Source organism: Myotis nattereri (genome assembly GCF_964212035.1).
Source record: "Myotis nattereri genome assembly, chromosome: 4".
Lineage (NCBI taxonomy): Eukaryota > Metazoa > Chordata > Mammalia > Chiroptera > Vespertilionidae > Myotis > Myotis nattereri.
Window position 1 is genome coordinate 105,828,724 of NC_138079.1, and position 19,840 is coordinate 105,848,563.

Sequence of the window (19,840 nt, forward strand, 5' to 3'; positions counted from 1 at the left end):
TTCTCTGTGGGATCCCCAGCTCTAGAGGATCACACACCTCAACTTTTTGTTTTATCCAAGAGCCAAAGGTGCTTTCTGAGCAATGAGTCAGAGATGGTGTAGGAGTCTGGAAAGGGGGGCAGGGCACAACTCAACAAGGTGTTATTAGAACCATTTTATGTTAAGGAAACCGAGGCTCAGAGAAATTAAATGGTTTGGCCAAGTGCACACCACATGGAAGGGATGGAGGCAGAATCCGCATCCAAGTCTGCCTGACATCAATCCCTAAGCACTTAGTCTGGACCCAGCGACCATTACCAGACCTCACCTCACCTTGGCTTTATTTTTTTTTTTTAAATATACTTTATTGATTTTCTTACAGAGAGGAAGAGAGAGAGATAGAGAGTCAGAAACATCGATGAGAGAGAAACATCGACCAGCCGCCTCCTGCACATCCCCCACCGGGGATGTGCCCGCAACCCAGGTACATGCCCTTGACCGGAATCGAACCTGGGACCTTTCAGTCCGCAGGCCGACGCTCTATCCACTGAGCCAAACCGGTTTCGGCTCACCTTGGCTTTATGTATTACTTTTCTCTTATAATTATTTTGTGAATAGCACAATTATATTGCAATGGCTTTTGTGTTAAAAGTATCAGTTTGCTAAACGCATGTAAAACATACCATTGTTTTAGGGTTCTGTTTTTCCCATTTTTAAAAAATATGATGGCAGCTTAAAAAAAACCAAACCAAACAAAAAGGTAATAGCGAGGCCCTCTCTCAACTTATAAAAGGCCCATGTCGGCCTTGGGGGGGGGCGGGGGTGAATTACTAGCATGTCGCATGTGCCTTACTAAACCAGGCACAGTAGAGCGCCTCTCCTTGGCACCCAGACCCGCCCTTGGTAAGCTGGGTGCTGGTCCCCACAGTTGCGCTGGTGGATTGGACATTTCCAGTCAATCGCCTAAGCCGGGCGCGGTGATTGGGCCTGGAAGGGCGAGGAGGTTTGAATGGCGCCTGCGTGGGTGTTACCTACAACCGAGCCCTTAGTGAATCTCATGGGGCAAGTGACCTGGATGCCACGAGGAAAAGCCAAGCAGGAAGGCGGGTTCGGGGGAGCCTGCAGGACTCCGTGTGAGTTTGGCACTGACAGATCCTCGATAACAGTCAGTCTTCTCCTGTAAAATAGGGGTGTTGATCCCCCAAGAGCATTGTGAAAAACACCTACAAAGACTAATCCTTGGGAAGTCAAATAAAAATGTGTGAAAGTTTATATGGAATGTCCAGAAAAAACAAATCTGTGGAAGTAGGGCCAGGGAAAGGGCCCCATGGGGAGTGACTGCTGATGGATGTGGAATTTGTTATGGGGGTGATGAAAATGTTCTAAAATTAGATTGTAGTGGTGCTAATATACAAAAGGCCTTTGAATTGTACATTTCGAATAGGTGAATTATGCCCTATGTGAGCTCTATCTCAATAAAACTTTTAAAATGTGTGAAAGTTCTTTGTAACCTCACTAAAAATTTGGGGCGCTCTACATATCACAAAATTTCCCCATGTATTACACGATTTTGTCCTCCATCCAATCCTTTGAGGTGATCATCATTAGAAAGGAACACACATAATTGCAGGGCAGAAGGGACAGTGAGAAATGCCCTAGATACAGTGGTTCTCAACCTTCTGGCCCTTTAAATACAGTTCCTCATGTTGTGACCCAACCATAAAATTATTTTCGTTGCTACTTCATAACTGTAATGTTGCTACTGTTATGAATTGTCATGTAAATATCTGATATGCAGGATGGTCTTAGGCGACCCCTGTGAAAGGGTCGTTCGACCGCCAAAGGGGTCACGACCCACAGGTTGAGAACCGCTGCCCTAGAAGATTAGGAGAAGAGACAGGAGGAGATTCCACTTGAGCTGGGCCTTTAAGGATGGTAGAAACTGGACAAATGGAGACAAAATGATATCCTAGAAGATGGGAAAGCATCGGATATGTATCACCGTAATAATTAGATGTTTGGCTCTAGCATAGAGCATTTGAGGAAGAATTCTCACAAATGTCTGTTTGGGTAAGGTCATGCTATACAAAATGAACATGATATCTGACAATCCAACTCTGATGTTAATTAGCATTAGTAAATCACTAACATCTCTGAGCCTCAGTTTAATTACAGTTCCTACCTTGCAAAGTTGTTGTGATACTTAAATAGCACTGTTAGGGGTTAAACTGTGTCGCCCTAAAGACATGTTCAAGTCCTAACCCCTAGTACTCTCTGAATGTGACCTGATTTGGAAATATGTCTTCATGGATTTAATCGAGTTAAGATGAGATCACACTCAATTATGGTGGTCGCTGATCTAATCCGACCAGTGTCTTTGTAAGAAAGAAAAGGAGACACACAGAGACAGACAGGAGGAGAGCACCAATGACTACAAAGGAAGAGAATGGTGTACCAAGGAATGCCGGGGACTGTTGGCTACCACCAGAAACTAGGAAGAGGCAAGGAAGGATTCTACTCAGGGTCTCAGAGGGAACATGACTCTGCTGGCACCTTGGTTTTGGACCTCCAGAACTATGAGAGAATACATTTCTGCTGTCTTAAGTAACCCAGTTTGTGTGCTTTGTTATGGCCGCCCTAAGAAACACATACACTTAGCATATGGAAGGCACTGATACATGTTTCCCTGAGAATTGAACTAGCATTTTGGTCTGCATACTGTAGGCAGCAGGGAGATAGTAGGTGTTCTTGAGCAAGGGAGTTATATGATTTTAAGATTTGGAAGAGGAGAACCTGCAGGTAAACATAGGGTTTGGGCCCTGGGCGGGTGGATCAATTGGTTAGAGCATCGTCCTAATATGCCAAGGTTTCGAGTTCGATCTTCCATCAGGGCACATACAAGAATCAACCAGTGAATACATAAGTGGAACAACAAATCTCTCTCTCTCTCTCTCTCTCTCTCTCTCTCTCTCTCTCTCTCTCTCTCCTCTGTCTCTCTGTCTCTCTCTCTCAAAAATAAATAAATAGATAGATAAATAAATAAATAGAATAGTATTTTGCTTTAGTTTATCCACTTGAGAGTAAACAGGGGGTTTTATCTCAGAGTAAGTAGTAGAAATGCACAGGAAGGTCCTTTCCAGAACCTTCTGTAGTCTACTGTGTTCTAAAGGAATGACATGGTCTGAGAAAATTCTTTTATATCTCAACCCAGTAAGCCACTCTCTTGAAATTAGTCTGGGGAAACCAAGAGTTGGGTCCTAGATCCTATTTCATGGTTTTCTCCCACTTCATTTGCACTCTGCCCTGGCCAGGTAGCTAAATCTCTCTCACTCTCCCTTCCTCTCTCTCTAAAAATCAATATAAATACATACATACATACATACATAAGTTTCTGCTCCTTTCATTCCTTCAACTAACTTCCTTCTCAAGATGGAAGGATGATTGATACTTGGTCTTTTCCAAGACTCTCCAGGGCTGGAGAATGCAGTGGGGGGTACAATTGCTCCCTCATTTCTCTTACACCCTCACCCTCTGCTTTGATTCTTTCTCACTGCCTTGACTTCGTTGTTCTATCCGTGCTTCATTGCTTTGCTGTCACTGGTTACTTGACTGCATCCGATTTTTCATCACCTGTCCCACCTAGAATGCAGCTATGTGCCCTGGCTCACACAAACACACCGCAACCCAGCTTCTGTCCCTGTATTCCACTAAAACAATTCTCTCCGAGTCCCGCGAACTTCATTAAAACACTGCTACTTTCTTCCGATGGCTTCTGAATCTTTATTTATTTTGTTGATTTTGGTTTTTGTCTTTTTTATTACATCCCTCATTTTTTGAAGTGCATTTCCCCAAAGTTCAGGCATTCAACCTCTTTCCCTTGGTTTCAATTGACATTATATCCCCTAGGCCAGTGATTCCTGACTGGCAATGTCGAGAGACACTCTTTGGTTGGCACAAGGAGCGGGCAGGGGAGGGGGACAGGGTGGGGATGTGTGTGTGCTATTGACATCATGGGGGTATAGGCTGGGGATACTTCTAATAAACATCCTGCAATGCACAAGACAACTCCTCACAACAAAGAATTGTCTGGTTCAAAATATCAGTGGTACTGAAACCCTCCTCCTGGCCGACAACTCTAACGGGCTGCTAATATTTTCACATGGTTGTTGAACTGCAAGCTTGTTGTTTTTTCTACATATTTTAAATGACTGTTAACTACACTTCACTCCTGTTACTGGTTTATCAGACCTAATGCCTGTTATCGGAGTCCTTCCTTTTCCTGGCTTTCCGCTGCCAGTCCCAACAGTCTCCCATGTACTAGTAGCTTAGGATAAGTCAGCTAAAAAAAAAAAAGGCAAAAATTCTCTTTTCAAGAAGCTTACATTCCAAAGGGGAAGAATGAAAAATTTCTAATAATCATAGATACAGTGAAACCTTAGTTCTCAAATTTAATGCATTCTGAAAGTCTGCTCAAGAAATGATTTATTAAAAACTGATTCGGAGAAACTAAGATGGCGGCATAGATAAACACCGGGAAATAGTTGCCTCACACAACGATTGAAAAATATCCCAAAGGACGGAGCAAGCATCGTCCAGAACAACAGGAAGGCTGGCTGAGTGTAATTTCTACAACTAGAAGAAAAGAAAAGCACGCTGAGAGCCAGAGGAGCTGCGGAGGTGAAGTGCAGAGGTACGGCGGCGGCTCGCGCGCGCGGAAAGGGGGTGGCACCTGAGGACGCGGCTGTCTTTTTGAATCACAAGCTCCCGACTGCTCTGAACTCCGGTTCTGGGAAGTCTCTGGGGACCCAGGACTCATACAGGGAGAGGCTGGTCTGTCAGGCGGCAGCGGGCGAACTTGAGGGCGGCTTTCCCTCAGAGGTGCTTGCAGCCGTTACCGGGACACTGAGACGCGCGACTCCGGGCGCGGAGAATCAGCCATAGCTTCTTTCTCCGCCCTTTGACTCCCTGACACCCCGCCCCACCCAGGCTGCGGCAGAGGCTTTTGCATGTGAATGTACCTAACTACAGCCCAGCCAGGCAGACCCGGAACTTCCAAGAGAAGGCCCAAGGCCCCGCAGCGGCTTGCATTGCTTCACAGCTGAGCCTCTTTGAGGCTCCTGCTGTGTGGCCTCAGGCAGGGGCTGAATTAGCACCTCCTTAGATCCAGGAGCCACTGTACCCAGTGGTCAGAGGGGGACCATTCTCCCACTTCAGACACAGCTGATTCCCACAGCCAATTGGCCTGGAGGTCAATTCCTCCCAGTGATCCTACAACAACCAAGGCACCAAGAGTGCACCAAGAGTGTCCACCCCAGGTAACTGGGGAGGCTGAACCACTGGGCCCTACAGGACACCTGGCGCGCAGGGCCACTCTATCAACACAGGGAAGCAGCCAAAATGCGGAGACAAAGAAACAGGTCACAAATGGCAGAAACGGAGGAAAGCAAACGACTGGATATAGAGTTCAAGGCCACGTTTATAAGGTTTTTCAAGAATTTTATGGAAACCGCCGATAAATTTAATGAATCCCTCAAGGAGTATAGTGAGACCATGGAGGACATGAAAAAGGACCAACTAGAAATTAAGCATACACTGACTGAAATAAAGAATAACTTACAGAGATCCAACAGCAGACAAGAGGATCCCAAGAATCAAGTCAAAGATTTGAAATACAAAGAAACAAAAAATACCCAACCGAAAAAGAAAAAAGAAAAGAGATTCAAAAAATATGAAGACAGTGTAAGGAACCTATGGGACAACTTCAAGCGTACCAACATCAGAATTATAGGGGTACCAGAAGGAGAGAGAGGGCAAGATATTGAAAACCTTTTTGAAGAAATAATGACAGAAAACTTCCCCCACCTGGTGAAAGAAATGGACCTACAAGTTCAGGAAGCGCAGAGAACCCCAAACAAAAGGAATCCAAAAAGGACCACACCAAGACACATCAGAATTAAAATGCCAAGAGCAAAAGATAAAGAGAGAATCTTAAAAGCAGCAAGGGAAAGACAGTCAGTTACCTACAAGGGAGTACCCATTCGACTGTCAGATGATTTCTCAACAGAAACCATGCAGGCCAGAAGAGAGTGGCAAGAAATATTCAAAGAGATGAATAGCAAGAACCTGCAACCAAGATTACTTTATCCAGCAAAGCTATCATTCAGAATGGAAGGTCAGATAAAGAGCTTCACGGATAAGAAAAAGCTAAAGGAGTTCATCACCACCAAACCAGCATTATATGAAATGCTGAAAGGTATTCTTTAAGAAGGGGAAGAAGAAAAAGGAACTCTTACCATTTGCCACAGCATGGATGGAACTGGAGAGCGGATAAATACCACAGGATCTCACTCATTTGTGGAATATAATGAATAACATAAACTGATGAACAGGGACTGATCCAGAGACGGAGAGGCATTGATTGGACTGTCGGGCCTTGGAGGGAAGGTAGGGGAGGGTGGGGGCAAGGGGGAAAGATCAACCAAAGGACTTATATGCAAGCATATAGGCCTAACCAATGGACACGGACAACGGGGGGGTGAGGGGATGAGCGGGGGGGGGGGGGGTAGAGGGTACACATATGTAATATCTTAATCAATAAAAAATATTAAAAAAAAAACCTGATTCATTTTTCTCCATTAGAAATAATGTAAGTTGAATTAATCCATTCCAGACACACAAATGATTCCGTTTTAACCTTTCTTATATACAGTACATGTCTAGTGTACTGTTTAATCTATAAATAAACACTTTAAAAACAAAAAGGACATGAAATGTAAATGAAAATTTAACCAAAAGGATATCAAATGTACAGTAAAATAGGAAAATGTATGTAAACACCAGAACTTACCTTTAATGTTGAGAGCTAGTGATGACTGACTATGAAGAGGAGAGATGGAGGGATGTTATCATTTGGAAGGGGAGTCCCCTTCTATAAACATGTCAGATAGCCCAGCCGGTGTGGCTCAGTGGTTGAGTGTTGACCTATGAACCAAGAGGTCATGGTTTGATTCCTAGTCAGGCACATGCCCAGGTTTCGGGCTCAATCCCCAGTAAGGAGCATGAAGGAGGCAGCTGATCAATGATTCTTTCTCATCATTAATGCTTCTATTTCTCTCCCCCTCTCCCTTTCTCTCTGAAATTAATATAAATATATTTTAAAAAAACAACATGTCAGGCAGCTGTTCTTCTGGGGTTCTTTCTCTCTTTTGTCTCTTTGGTCCACTTGCTTCAGGCTCACTGGGCCTCTGTCTCACTAAAAACCTATCTAACGATGTTTGTTTTGCCTGCATTTTGACACCTGCCTGAAGTGAAACACTGCATTGTCATTGAACAAGCTTATTGTAAGGTTTGCTACTTCTTTGTCAGGGTGATATTTCCCAATAAAACTTGGCATTTCTCCCCATTTCCCAAGCATTCTCTGGATTATCGAAGTAGGAATATCCGCCCTCTCCTCCTCCTCCTCTTCCTCCTCTGAAGAGTGCTCCTCAGCTGCTGTCTGTGGCTGCTCCCTCTGAAGGTCATGAAATTCCTTGGTGGTCAGCTCAGTGTTGTGGTCCTCATCAACTCCGCCCCATCATACATACCCGCTCCCAAATCCATCTTGCATAGGAGTTGCTAAATCTTCCAAAGGTTCATTTTAATTTTGTCTTGTCTTGTCTCAAAAACATTTACTATGAAACACAGGGGCTGACATGTAGGTAAAGGTTACCATTGAGGCATTGTTTATAATTCCGAAGGATAGAAAACAACTTAAATCGATAGGAGAGTAATTAAAGGAACTATAGTATAGCCAAACAATGGAAAACCTGGGCAGCTGTGAACAATGCAGAAGTGCTCTGTACACTGCTGAGGAACGAGTTCCTATATATAGTAAGTGCAGAGCAGAGCACTATATGTAGAATAGTATACCTCCTGAACATAAACCAGCCAGGGAGGAGAACGGATATGGGTATTTGCTTTTCTATGCACAAAGAAATTCTAGAGGATAGGTAATAATCTAATAATATGATTTCCACCCTAACCAGTTTGGCTCAGTGGATAGAGCATCAGCCTGAGGACTGAAGGGTCCCAGGTTCGATTCCGGTCAAAGGCATGTACCTTGGTTGCGGGCACATACCCAGTAGGGAGTGTGCAGGAGGCAGCTGAATCGATGTTTCTAACTCTCTATCCCTCTAACTTCCTTTCTGTAAAAAAATCAATAAAATATATTTTAAAAAATATGATTTCCTATACAGGGCCAGGACTGAATAGAAAATTGTTTTTAAAATGTAAACCATATAACTTTATTACCTCTCTCTCTCTCTCTCTCCCCCTCCTCCCTTCCTCTCTGAAATCAATAAAAATATATTTTTTTAAAAAGCCAGTATAGTTTCTTATTTCCTGCAGCATCTATTCACTCATTTGCTTACTTATTCACTTAACAAATCTTTATGGAATCAAGCCCCCACTTTTCCCCACTATAGTACTTTTTCCCTCTTTGTTAGCTGACCCTCACTGAGCCTGAATAATCTTTTCACCTCCCATTTATTTTTTTAAAATATATTTTTATTGATTTCAGAGAGGAAGGGAGAGGGGAGAGAGGAATAGAAATACCAATGATGAGAGAGAGTCATTGATTGGCTGCCTCCTGTACGCCACAATCTGGGTATGTGCCCTTGACCGGAATCAAACACGGGACCCTTTAGTCTGCAGGCTGACTATCCACTGAGCCAAACCAGCTAGGGCTCCCATTTCTTTGATGATCCCTCCCCAGTTGCTGAACTGAACTTCTATGCCCTAAATCTATGGCCCTAAACCTATGGCTCTTCTCAAACTATTCCAAAAAATTCAAGAGTAGGGAAAGATACCAAGCTCATTTTAGGAGGCCAGCATTACACAGATTCCAAAACTAGACAAAGACATTACAAAAAAATTATAGCCCAATAGCCCCAATGAACATAGATACTAAAATCCTCAACAAAATGTTAGCAAACTGAATTCAGCAATACATTAAAAAGATCATATAGCATGATCAAGTGGGATTTATTCCTGGGATGCCAGGTTGGTTCAATATCTACAAATTAATTAATGTGATATGCCACATAAACAAAATGAAGGACAAAAATCATGATATCAATAGATGCATAAAAAGCTTTTGATAAATCCCAGCATTCACTTATGATAAACCTCTCAGTAAAGTGGGAATAGAGAAAACATACCACAACATCATAAAGGTCATACATGACAAAACCACACCTAACATCATACTCAATGGAAAAAAGTTAAAAGCATTTTCAGGAAGAAGAAAAGGATGTCCATTTTCACCACTCTTATTCAACATAGTACTGGAGGTCCTAGCCACAGCAATCAGACAAGAAAAAGAAATAAAAGTTATCCAAATTGGAAAAAAGGAAACTGTCACTATTTGTAGATGCCATACTATAGAGAAACAATTATGACTGATAAATAAATTCAGTAAAGTAGCAGGATACAAAATTAATATTCAGGGATTGGTTGCTCTTATTTTATTTTATCTTCACCCAAGGATATTTTTCCATTGCTTTTTAGAGAGAGTGGAAGGGAGGGGGAGATACAGAGAGAGACACACATCGACTTGTTGCTCCCGCATGTGCCCTGATCAGGGCCAGGATGGAGCCTGCAACCAAGGTATGTGCCCTTAACTGGAATCGAACCCAGGACCCTTCAATCTATAGGCTGATGCTCTATCCACTGAGCCAAACTGGCTAGGGCTGGTTGCACTTTTATATAACTGGAGGCCTGGTGCTCGAATTTGTGCATGGGTGGGGTCCCGCTGACCTGCCCTATTGGGGTTGATTGGGGGCAGGGGCCGAGGGTGGTTGGCCGGCCAGCCCCGCTCCCATCATGGTTGGGGGTGCATATCAGGGAGCAGGGCTGGCCGGGGGAGGGGCCTGGAGAAGACCCATTGAGTTGGAGCTGAGCAAAGGCCCCAGGCTTCCCAGGGAGGATGGCCTCAGCAAGGAAACAGAAACCACCAGAAGGCTCTGCAAACAGGCCCTGAGCTCCGTTTGGCCAAGTGGACCCAGAGCTGGTGTCTCTGTGTGCACATTAGACACAGCCCGGCACTCACGTGTGTCTGTTGGTCAAACCCATTGCATGGAAAAACTTGTTTCCCTTCTTCTCTTTGGGCCCTGACAACAAATACGGACCAATTGGAAGACCCAGGCCCCAGTGGCAGAGCCAGGCCCCACAATGATCCGGAATTTAGGCCTAAAACAACTGGGTAGCAATCTCCATGGAACAGAACACACTGTTTTAGAGTCTTAATTCTCCCCTAAAATGTGCCCAGCTGCTCCTCTTTAGCCGGATAGACTGAACTAAGGAACCAAAGACTGAGTTTCCTTTGAGGTGGGATCCACCGGGAGCCGGCTGGTGGCAAGGCCCCTCACAGGCGGCTTGCCTTCCCCCCAAGCTCAGTGTGCTCTGAGCCTGTTTGTTTCTGATGGTGCTGGGTCCTGGGCTGCTGGTCGGGTGGCAGGTCCACAGGGGTTCTCTCTGCCACCTTCCTGGCCTCCGGAGCAGTACCCTCTGGCCCAGCGCACCAAGCGGCTGTCACTAGCGCCAGGACTCGGAGAGCGAAGGAGCTGGTCCACGCCGAGAGGGACCCGCAGGTGGCCAGGCCGTGCCTTCCTACCCTGCTTCTCAGCCTCGCTCACGTGGATCAGGCCAAAGCCCGCTGCCTGAGACTGGCGCCACGTGGGGAGGGTCGCAGCGGGGAGAGGGATGCCCTGACCTGCCAGCCTTGGTGACGATCATCTAGGTGCCCAGCTGATTGAATTCATCCCACAGAGCCTTCATCTCAAGCGACACACTCACGCTGGCCATCTTCATGTTTTTTTTGTGTGTTTTTTTTTCAGTTGATCAGCAGCCTAGCCAGGATCTCTAGCCAAGTTCTAGTCAGGATCTCCAGCGAAGTTCTGGTTAGGATCTCCAGCCAGGTTCTGTGTCCATGTTCTCTTGCTAGGTTCTCCAGGTTCTCCAGCCAGGTTTTGTCCAGGTTCTCCAGCCAGGTTCAGTCACCAGGTTCTAGTCAGGTTCTCTTGCCATGTTCTATCCAGGTTCTGTAGCCAGGTTCTGTCTCTAGGTTCTTCCAGGTTCTGTCCAGGTTCTGTCCAGGTTCTCCAGCCAGGTTCAGTCACCAGGTTCTAGTCAGGTTCTCTTGCCATGTTCTATCCAGGTTCTGTAGCCAGGTTCTGTCTCTAGGTTCTTCAGCCAGGTTCTCTCGCTAGGTTCTGTCTCTAGGTTCTGTGGCCAGTTTCTGTCCAGGATCTTTTGCCATGTTCTCTCCAGCGAAGTTCTTCTGTCTCTAGGTTCTGTGTAGGTTCTGTGTCTAGGTTCTGTGTCTAGGTTCTGTGTCTAGGTTCTGTGTGGGTTCTGTCTTCATGTTCTTCTTTACCAGGGCCTTGCTGGTAGCCTCGCAACAGGCCCTTGGGCCCTCAGGCTCAGCAGCAGTGCTGGTGGCAGCCCCCATGGCCGGCACATCATAGCGACTGGTTGTTCCAGTCATTCTGCTATAATGGTTGCTGGGCTTTTATTATATAGACTAGAGGCCCAGTGCACAAAAATTCATGCACTTGGGGGGGTCCCTCAGCCTGGCCTGCACCCTCTCGCATTCCAGGACCCCTCGGGGGAGGTCCACCTGCCGGCTTAGGCTCGCTCCCCAGGGGATCAGGCCTAAGCTGGCAGTCAGACATCCCTTTGGCAGCCTGGGAGCCCTAGGGGGATGTCCAACTGATGGCTGGCCTAAGCCACAGTTGGATATCCTTAGTGCTGTCGCAGAGGCAGGAGAGGCTCCTACTACTGCCACTGCACTCGCTCGTAGCCATCAGCCCGGCTTGTGGCTGAGAGGCACTCCCCTGTGGGAGTGCACTGACCACCAGGGGGCAGCTCCTGCATTGAGAGTCTGGGCCCTGGTGGTCAGTGCGCATCATAGCAACCAGTCGTTCCACCATTAGGGTCAATTTTCATATTACCCTTTTATTATATAGGATAGCAAACTATCAGAGAGAAAAATTAAGAAAATAATCCTAGCCTTAACCAGTTTGGCTCAGTGGATAGAGCGTCAGCCTGTGGACTGAAGGGTCCCAGGTTCGATTCCGGTCAAGGGCATGTACCTTAATTGCGGGCACATCCCCAGTAGGGAGTGTGCAGGAGGCAGCTGATCTATGTTTTTCTCTCATCAATGTTTTTAACTCTCTATCCCTCTCCCCTCCTCTCTGTAAAAAATCAATAAAATATATTTTAAAAAAAGAAAAAGAAAACAATCCTATTTACAAACCTACATCAAAAAATAAAATACCTAGGAATAAATTTAACCTATACTTGGAAAATTATACAACATTGAAGAAGATACAAATAAATTAAAGCATATACAGTACTCATGGATAGAAATAATTAGCATTGTTAAAATGCCCTTATTGCCCTGGCTGGTGAGCAACAGCCTGCACACTGAATGGTCACAGGTTCGATTCCCAGTCAAGGGCACATACCTGGGTTGCAGGTTTGATTCCTGGCCCTAGTTGGGGTGTGTGCAGGAGGCAATCAATCAATGTGTCTGTCTCACATGGATCTTTCTTTCTCTCTCCTCCACTCCTTCCCTTCCACTCTTTCTAAAAACCAATGGGAGAGGCCAAGATGACAGCATAGGTAGACACCAGAGAATGCTGCCTCGAACAACCACTTCAAGGATACAACTAAAAGACAGAACGGATGTCACCCAGAGCCACAGGAGGGCTAGCTGAGGGGAGGTTCTGCAACTGGAAGGAAAGAGAGAGGCGTGCCGAGACTCAGAGGAGGCGCAGTACGGAAGTAAATATTAAGGTGCGGAGGTACGTGCGGAGCGGGCTGGCGGCTGAGAGCGGTTTTGTTTTCAATTGGGAGGGAGTCTCAGGCTCTGGGCTCCAGTTCCAGGCGAGTCTCTGGGGACCCAGACTCAAACAGGAGAAGCGGGACTGTCTGGCATCGGTCAGAACACGAGGGCAGCTTTCTCCCTGAGGTACTTGCAGCGGTCGCTGGGACAATGAGAGGCAGAGCCTCTGGGGACGGGGCTGAGAGCAGCCATAACTGCTCGCTCCACCCAACCTGTTGATCCCCTGGGACCCGCCCTACCCAAGCCCTGCACAGAGGAATTTGCTGGTTAGCCTCAGGCAAAGGCTAGATTAGCACCTCCCTAGAGGACAGAAGTTCTCCCACTGCAGACACAGCTGATTCTCACAGCCAGTTGGCCTGGAGGTCAAATACCCTCCAGTGTTACCTACAACAATCAAGGCTTAACTACAACAAGACTGCGCACAAAGACCACTAGGGGGTGCGCCAAGAAAGCATAAAAATGCGGAGACAAAGAAACAGGACAGAAATGGAGGAAGGCAAAATGCTGGATATAGAGCTCAAAACCACACTTTTAAGGTCTCTCAAGAACTGTCTAGAAGCCGCTGATAAATTTAGTAAGGCCCTCGAAAAGACTGGTGAGACCGCTGATAAATTTAGTAAGGCCCTCGAAAATTCTGGTGAGACTGCCGATAAATATAGTGAGATCCTCAAGAAATCTAATGAGACCCTCGAGGTTATGATAAAGGACCAACTAGAAATTAAGCATACACTGACTGAAATAAAGAATATTATACAGACTCCCAACAGCAGACCAGAGGAGCGCAAGAATCAAGTTAAAGATTTGAAATGCGAAGAAGCAAAAAACACCCAACTGGAAAAGCAAAATGAAAAAAGAATCCGAAAATATGAAGATAGTGCAAGGAGCCTCTGGGACAGCTTCAAGCGTACCAACATCCAAATTATAGGGGTGCCAGAAGATGAGAGAGAGCAAGACATTGAAAACCTATTTGAAGAAATAATGACAGAAAACTTCCCCTACCTGGTGAAAGAAATAGATTTACAAGTCCAGGAAGCGCAGAGAACCCCAAACAAAAGGAATCCAAAGAGGACCACACCAAGACACATCAGAATTAAAATGCCAAGAGCAAAAGATAAAGAGAGAATCTTAAAAGCAGCAAGAGAAAGAAACTCAGTTACCTACAAGGGAATACCCTTACGACTGTCAGCTGATTTCTCAACAGAAACTTTGCAGGCCAGAAGGGAGTGGCAAGAAATATTCAAAGTGATGAATACCAAGAACCTACAACCAAGATTACTTTATCCAGCAAAGCTATCATTCAGAATTGAAGGTCAGATAAAGAGCTTCACAGATAAGGAAAAGCTAAAGGAGTTCATCACCACCAAACCAGTATTATATGAAATGCTGAAAGGTATCCTTTAAGAAGAGGAAGAAGAAAAAGGTAAAGATACAAATTATGAACAACAAATATGCATCTATCAACAAGTGAATCTAAGAATCAAGTGAATAAATAATCTGATGAACAGAATGAACTGGTGATTATAATAGAATCAGGGACATAGAAAGGGAATGGACTGACTATTCTTGGGGGGGGGGAAGGGGTGTGGGGGATGCGGGAAGAGATTGGACAAAAATTGTGCACCTATGGATGAGGACAGTGGGTAGGGAGTGAGGGCGGAGGGTGGGGTGGGAACTGGGAGGAGGGGAGTTATGGGGGGGAAAAAGAGGAACAAATGTAATAATCTGAACAATAAAGATTTAATTAAAAATAAATAAATAAAATAATAAAAAATAAAAACCAATGGGAGAAATATCCTTGGGTGAGGATTTTTTTAAAAGTCTAACAGAAAGAAAAGGCAAGGCAGGCAAGGCAAGGCAAGAAGAGGAGAGGAGAGGAGAGAAGAGAAGAGAAGAGAAGAGAAGAGAAGAGAAGAGAAGAGAAGAGAAGAGACCTCTGACCTCCTTTCCTTCAATTATCAGATGATTCTTCACTTTCTCTGGGAAGTCTTCTCCTCTAGCTCTGCTTATGTGCTCTTTTGTGAAGCCAAATATAAGTTGAGTTTAACGTTTATCTCACTACACACTCGCTTCTCTCTGAAAACAAGGACTCTCACTTGTCTTGTTCACCATAATATTTTGCCTGTCACATTACTGAAGTTCAACAAATGTGTTGAACAAAAAATGGACGCCTCAGCCCATATTTAGAGCCTCCTTGACCACCCGGAGCCTTTGCCATCCCACATGTAGCCCTCTTTCTCTGCACAAAAGGTCACAGCTGTGCGTGTTTTGTGTGTGTCATGGACCTCCCTGCCCCAGCCCTGCCACTCTAGCCCTGAGTCCCACTTCCCTCTGCCTTCCCAGCCTGTAATATTAGACACAGTCACTTCCAGAAAACTCCACCTGGACTTGTTTCTGAGTGTTGTCTAGAGTTGGCCTCCACCTGAAACCATACACGTCAGGAATTGCCTTTTGGCAACATGGCATTTGTCCAGCTCAACTTCTTCCTCTTCAGTCAAGCCAGCTGTCTTCACAGGCACCTCCTGCACTCACTTTTTATTCTTTCTCAGGTATGATAGAACATCCGAATGCCTTTAAGGAATATGTCTGCAATGTAGACTCCAGTCCTCTTTCAAAAATGGCTTACTTCTTAAAGCTCTTCATAGCAACTGCCGTAGGAACTTTCAAGATTCAGATATTCCATTTGATTTAATGCTGAAACACTAGTATTTTTGTTGGTAATAGTATAAGTCTAGGTCCAGTCAGAAGAGAGAGAACCTGTATAGTAATTCCAACAAGGACAAGTTTAATACAAAGAATTATCAGCTATAATAGGTAATTAGAGAAATGAGGGATTGGGTTGTGTATTTGTTTCTTAGGGCTGCTACAACAAATTACCACAGGTTGGGTGGTGGCTTAAGACCACACAAATTTATTTGCTTGCTGTTCTGGAGACTAGAAATCTGAAATCTATGCATCAGCTGGTCATGCTCCTTCTGAGATCCTGGCTAGAATCCTCCCTTGCCTATTTCTACTTCTGCTGGTTGCTGGCAATCTCTGGCAGTCCTTGGTTTGTAGATGCATCACTCAAATCTCTGCTTCTGTTGCCACGTGGCATTCTTTCCATATGTCTCTGTGCTTGTCTTCACATGGCATTCTACTTTCTACATGTCTGTGTCCACATTTTCTTCTTCTTATAAGAACACCAGTCACTGGAGTAGGGCTCACCATAAACCAGTATGACCTCATAGAATACATCTGAAAAGTTCAGCTTTATTTACAAATAAGGTCACAGTCACAGGACTGGGGATTAGAACATATCTTTTGGGGTACACAATTCTGCCCACTACAGATAGGAAGAAGTAAAGAGAATTCTAAAGAATACAGTAATATCATATATAGGAGCAGCCACACCTCCTGCTGAGATATAGCACCAAGAAGAAGCCTCTACCTGGGCGTCCCTAGGGCTGAGATCCAGATCTTTTTTTTAAATCCTCACCAGAGGATACATTTTGTTTTGTTTGGGGTTCTTTTTATTTCTTTTTAGAGAGAGGAAGGGGGAGGAAGCAAGAGAGAAACATCGATTGATTGCGTCCCATATACACCCTGACTGGGGATTGAACCCACAACCTGGATATCTGCCCTGAATAGGAATCAAACCTGCAACATTTTAGTGTACAGGATGATGCTCCAGCCAACTAAGCCACCTGGCCAGGGCAGAGATCCAGAACTTTCTGGAAAGAAGACAGATATCACGGAAGTGCCACTCCAGTGTAACTTGCTGGAAATCTTCCCTCTAGGGCAGGGGTGGGGAACTTTTTTTTTTCTCTTTTGGCCAAGGGCCATTTGGATATTTATAACATCATTCTCAGGCCATACAAAATTATCAATTTAAAAATTAGCCTGCTGCAAGAAATAAAATAAAATAAAGATTAGCCTGCTATATTTGGTTAAACATTTAACTAACTCACCCCTAATGCCTTGGCAGGGCCAGATAAAATGATTTCCTGGGCATATACGGCCCGTGGGCTAGATGTTCCCCACCCTGCTCTAGGGTGTCAGGGAAAGCTGTTAATGGAAAGGTGTCTCGCCAAAGGCACCCACCACAAAAGTGTCCAAGGTGAATACCAGGGGGAGCTGCTAGCCATTGGGTGCTGTTGGCCACTACACCCTGCAGGAGCCTGGGACTGGAGAGGCTGCCTGCACTGCAGAAGCTGGGGGCTGGGGAACCCACTTGCACTGTAGGACCCTGCCAATAGGGCTCACCGGAACCAGGAAGCAAAACCCTTTCTTCCAGCAATATCTCCCTAGCTGACAAAACTTAATGATTCCAGCTAGTGAAGAAAAAAGTATTTAAAGGGCCCAGATCCATTTGTCACAGAGAGGCAAAAAGAATAAATTCAGAGTTGAGAGATAATAAATTGATAACCGGCACAGTGACATATCACTGTTTCAGATAAGCAGCTCCCTTCACCTTTCTTGACTTTTTCTCCAATCCTTCAAACCTTCTCCCCTTCCCTGACATCCTCACTTTACCAGTTCCTCCAAACTTGACCCTGGCCTATCACGTTCCCCCCACACACCCCATAAAAATGAAGGCAAAGATGGAACTGGTGGTGGGCTCTCTAGACTGGGGAAGAGACAGCGTTAGAACATGGGTAGTACCAGCTTTTTCGGATAAATTCTAATAATTCGAAGTAGCTGACCAGAATAGCTGCCCAAGGGTGAGTCTTAAAAGTTCCTCAGGCCATCGCTGGTTTGGCTCAGTGGATAGAGCATTGGCCTGTGGGTCCCGGGTTCAATTCCGGTCAAAGGCACATGCTTGGGTTTCAGGCTCCATCCCCATTAGGGAGTGTGCTGGAGGCAGCCGATCAATAATTCCCTCATCATTAATGTTTCTATCTCTCTCCCCCTCTCCCTTCCTCTCTGAAATCAATAAATATATTTTTAATATATTTAAATATATTTTTAAAAATAAAAGCTCATCCGCAGAGGAATTAAATTGGGCAGGAATGTGCTGACACCTGGTTAGGCTGAGTACTTGAGGATGGAGAGGGCTGAAGCTGAGGTAATCAGCAGAGCCAATGGCAATTTTGTATCTACACTAATCAAAGACAAAGATGTAAATTGACTGTCCCTTCATGACGCCCACCAGCCAATCAGGAGTGAGTATGCAAATTAACCTGAAAAAGATGGCAGGCCTGTGGGCAGTGCACATGCGCAGAGCAGCTGGGGGCGGGGCGGGACGCTTGTGTCGTCACCATGGCGATGACGCAGGCATCCCACACTGTGCCAGCTGCTCCGGGCCTCTGGGACAGTGTAGGAATGTGGAAAGGTGGCTCTGGGCCAGAGCGAAGGTGGTGCAGGCTGCCAGGGGAAAGAAGGCCTATTCTTGCACGAATCTTTGTGCATCGGACCTCTAGTATCCTATATAATAAAAGGGAAACATGTAAATTGACCATCCCTTTGCTACGCTCACCAGCCAACCAGGAGTGAATATGCAAATTAACCCGACAAAGATGGTGGGTTAATTTGCATACACAGGTGCTGGGCAGAGAGAAGTGGGAGAGCCGGCAGCTTGGGGGGACGTGGCTCCTTTGGTCACTCCCTTGGGGGATGTAGCTCCCTCGGTCGCCAGGCAGAGAGCAGAGCAGGAGAGCCGGAGGCTTGGGGGGCAGTGGCTCCCTTGGTAGCTCTCAACGCGGGGAGCACCAGGAATTCTGGGACTAGTAGTTCTGATGGCAGCCCCAGGACAGGAAGTAGAAGCCCAGAGCATGGGGAGCACCAGGAATACTAGGAATCGTAGTTCTGGTGGCAGATGGATCTCCTAGGGCAGTGATGGCGAACCTTTTGAGCTTGGCATGTCAGCATTTTGAAAAACCCTAACTTAACTCTGGTGCCATGTCACATATAGAAATTTTTTGATATTTGCAACCAGAGTAAAACAAAGATTTATATTTTTGATATTTATTTTATATATTTAAATGCCATTTAACAAAGAAAAATCAACTAAAAAAATGAGTTCGCGTGTCATAGGTTCGCCATCACTGTCCTAGACACTAGAGCAAAGTGAGCCTGGAGCAAGTTACTGTTGTGGTGGGGGGTGGAGGGAAAGCAAAGGTGAGAGAGATAAGAGTGTCCAGGGAAAATTAAAGGGAAGATATCCTAAAACTTTCAGGAAATCTCCACCAACGAAGCAAAGGAAAAAAAAATGCCTCTATTATTCTGTGAGCAACAAACCAAACTGGGTTGGGGGGTCTCAGACAATTCACTCATATGATTGCAAAGACAGACAGAAACTCCCGGATTGGAGAGGGCTCCCCTGAGGGCTTCCAGATTGGAGAGGGTGCAGGTTGGGCTGAGGGATTCCCCACCCCTCCGTGCACGAATCTTCATTCACTGGGCCCCTAGTAGGGATATAAACGCCAAACTCTTAGGGACGGGTGAGAGAAGTTAGCTTGAAATGCAGGCATGCAGGGCAGGGATCCAGTGGGAAACAAAGGCAGGTGAAACATAGGCAGGGGCAGAGACAGCAGTGTGAGCAGCCTAATCACAAAAGCCAACCAAGCAGAACTAATAACATTTTTCTGGACTCAAAGTGGGAGGCACAGGAATCCAGGGAGGGTCTGCAACAATAAGGTGAACTGACTTATAAGAACAGGGAAAGTTCAGGTCCATTGCTGGGCAAGAACAATTGAGGGAATCAATTAGGTGACGACAAGGGTAGATATAGAACAGACTTGTAGCAAATATATACCCTAGACAAGGCTTTAACAGGCAGCCCATTATTATTTTTTTTAATATATTTTATTGATTTTTCACAGAGAGGAAGGGAGAGGGACAGAGAGCTAGAAACATCGATGAGAGAGAAACATCGATCAGCTGCCTCCTGCACACCCCCCACTGGGGATGTGCCCGCAACCAAGGTACATGCCCCTGACCGGAACCGAACCTGGGACCCTTCAGTTCGCAGACTGACGCTCTATCCACTGAGCCAAA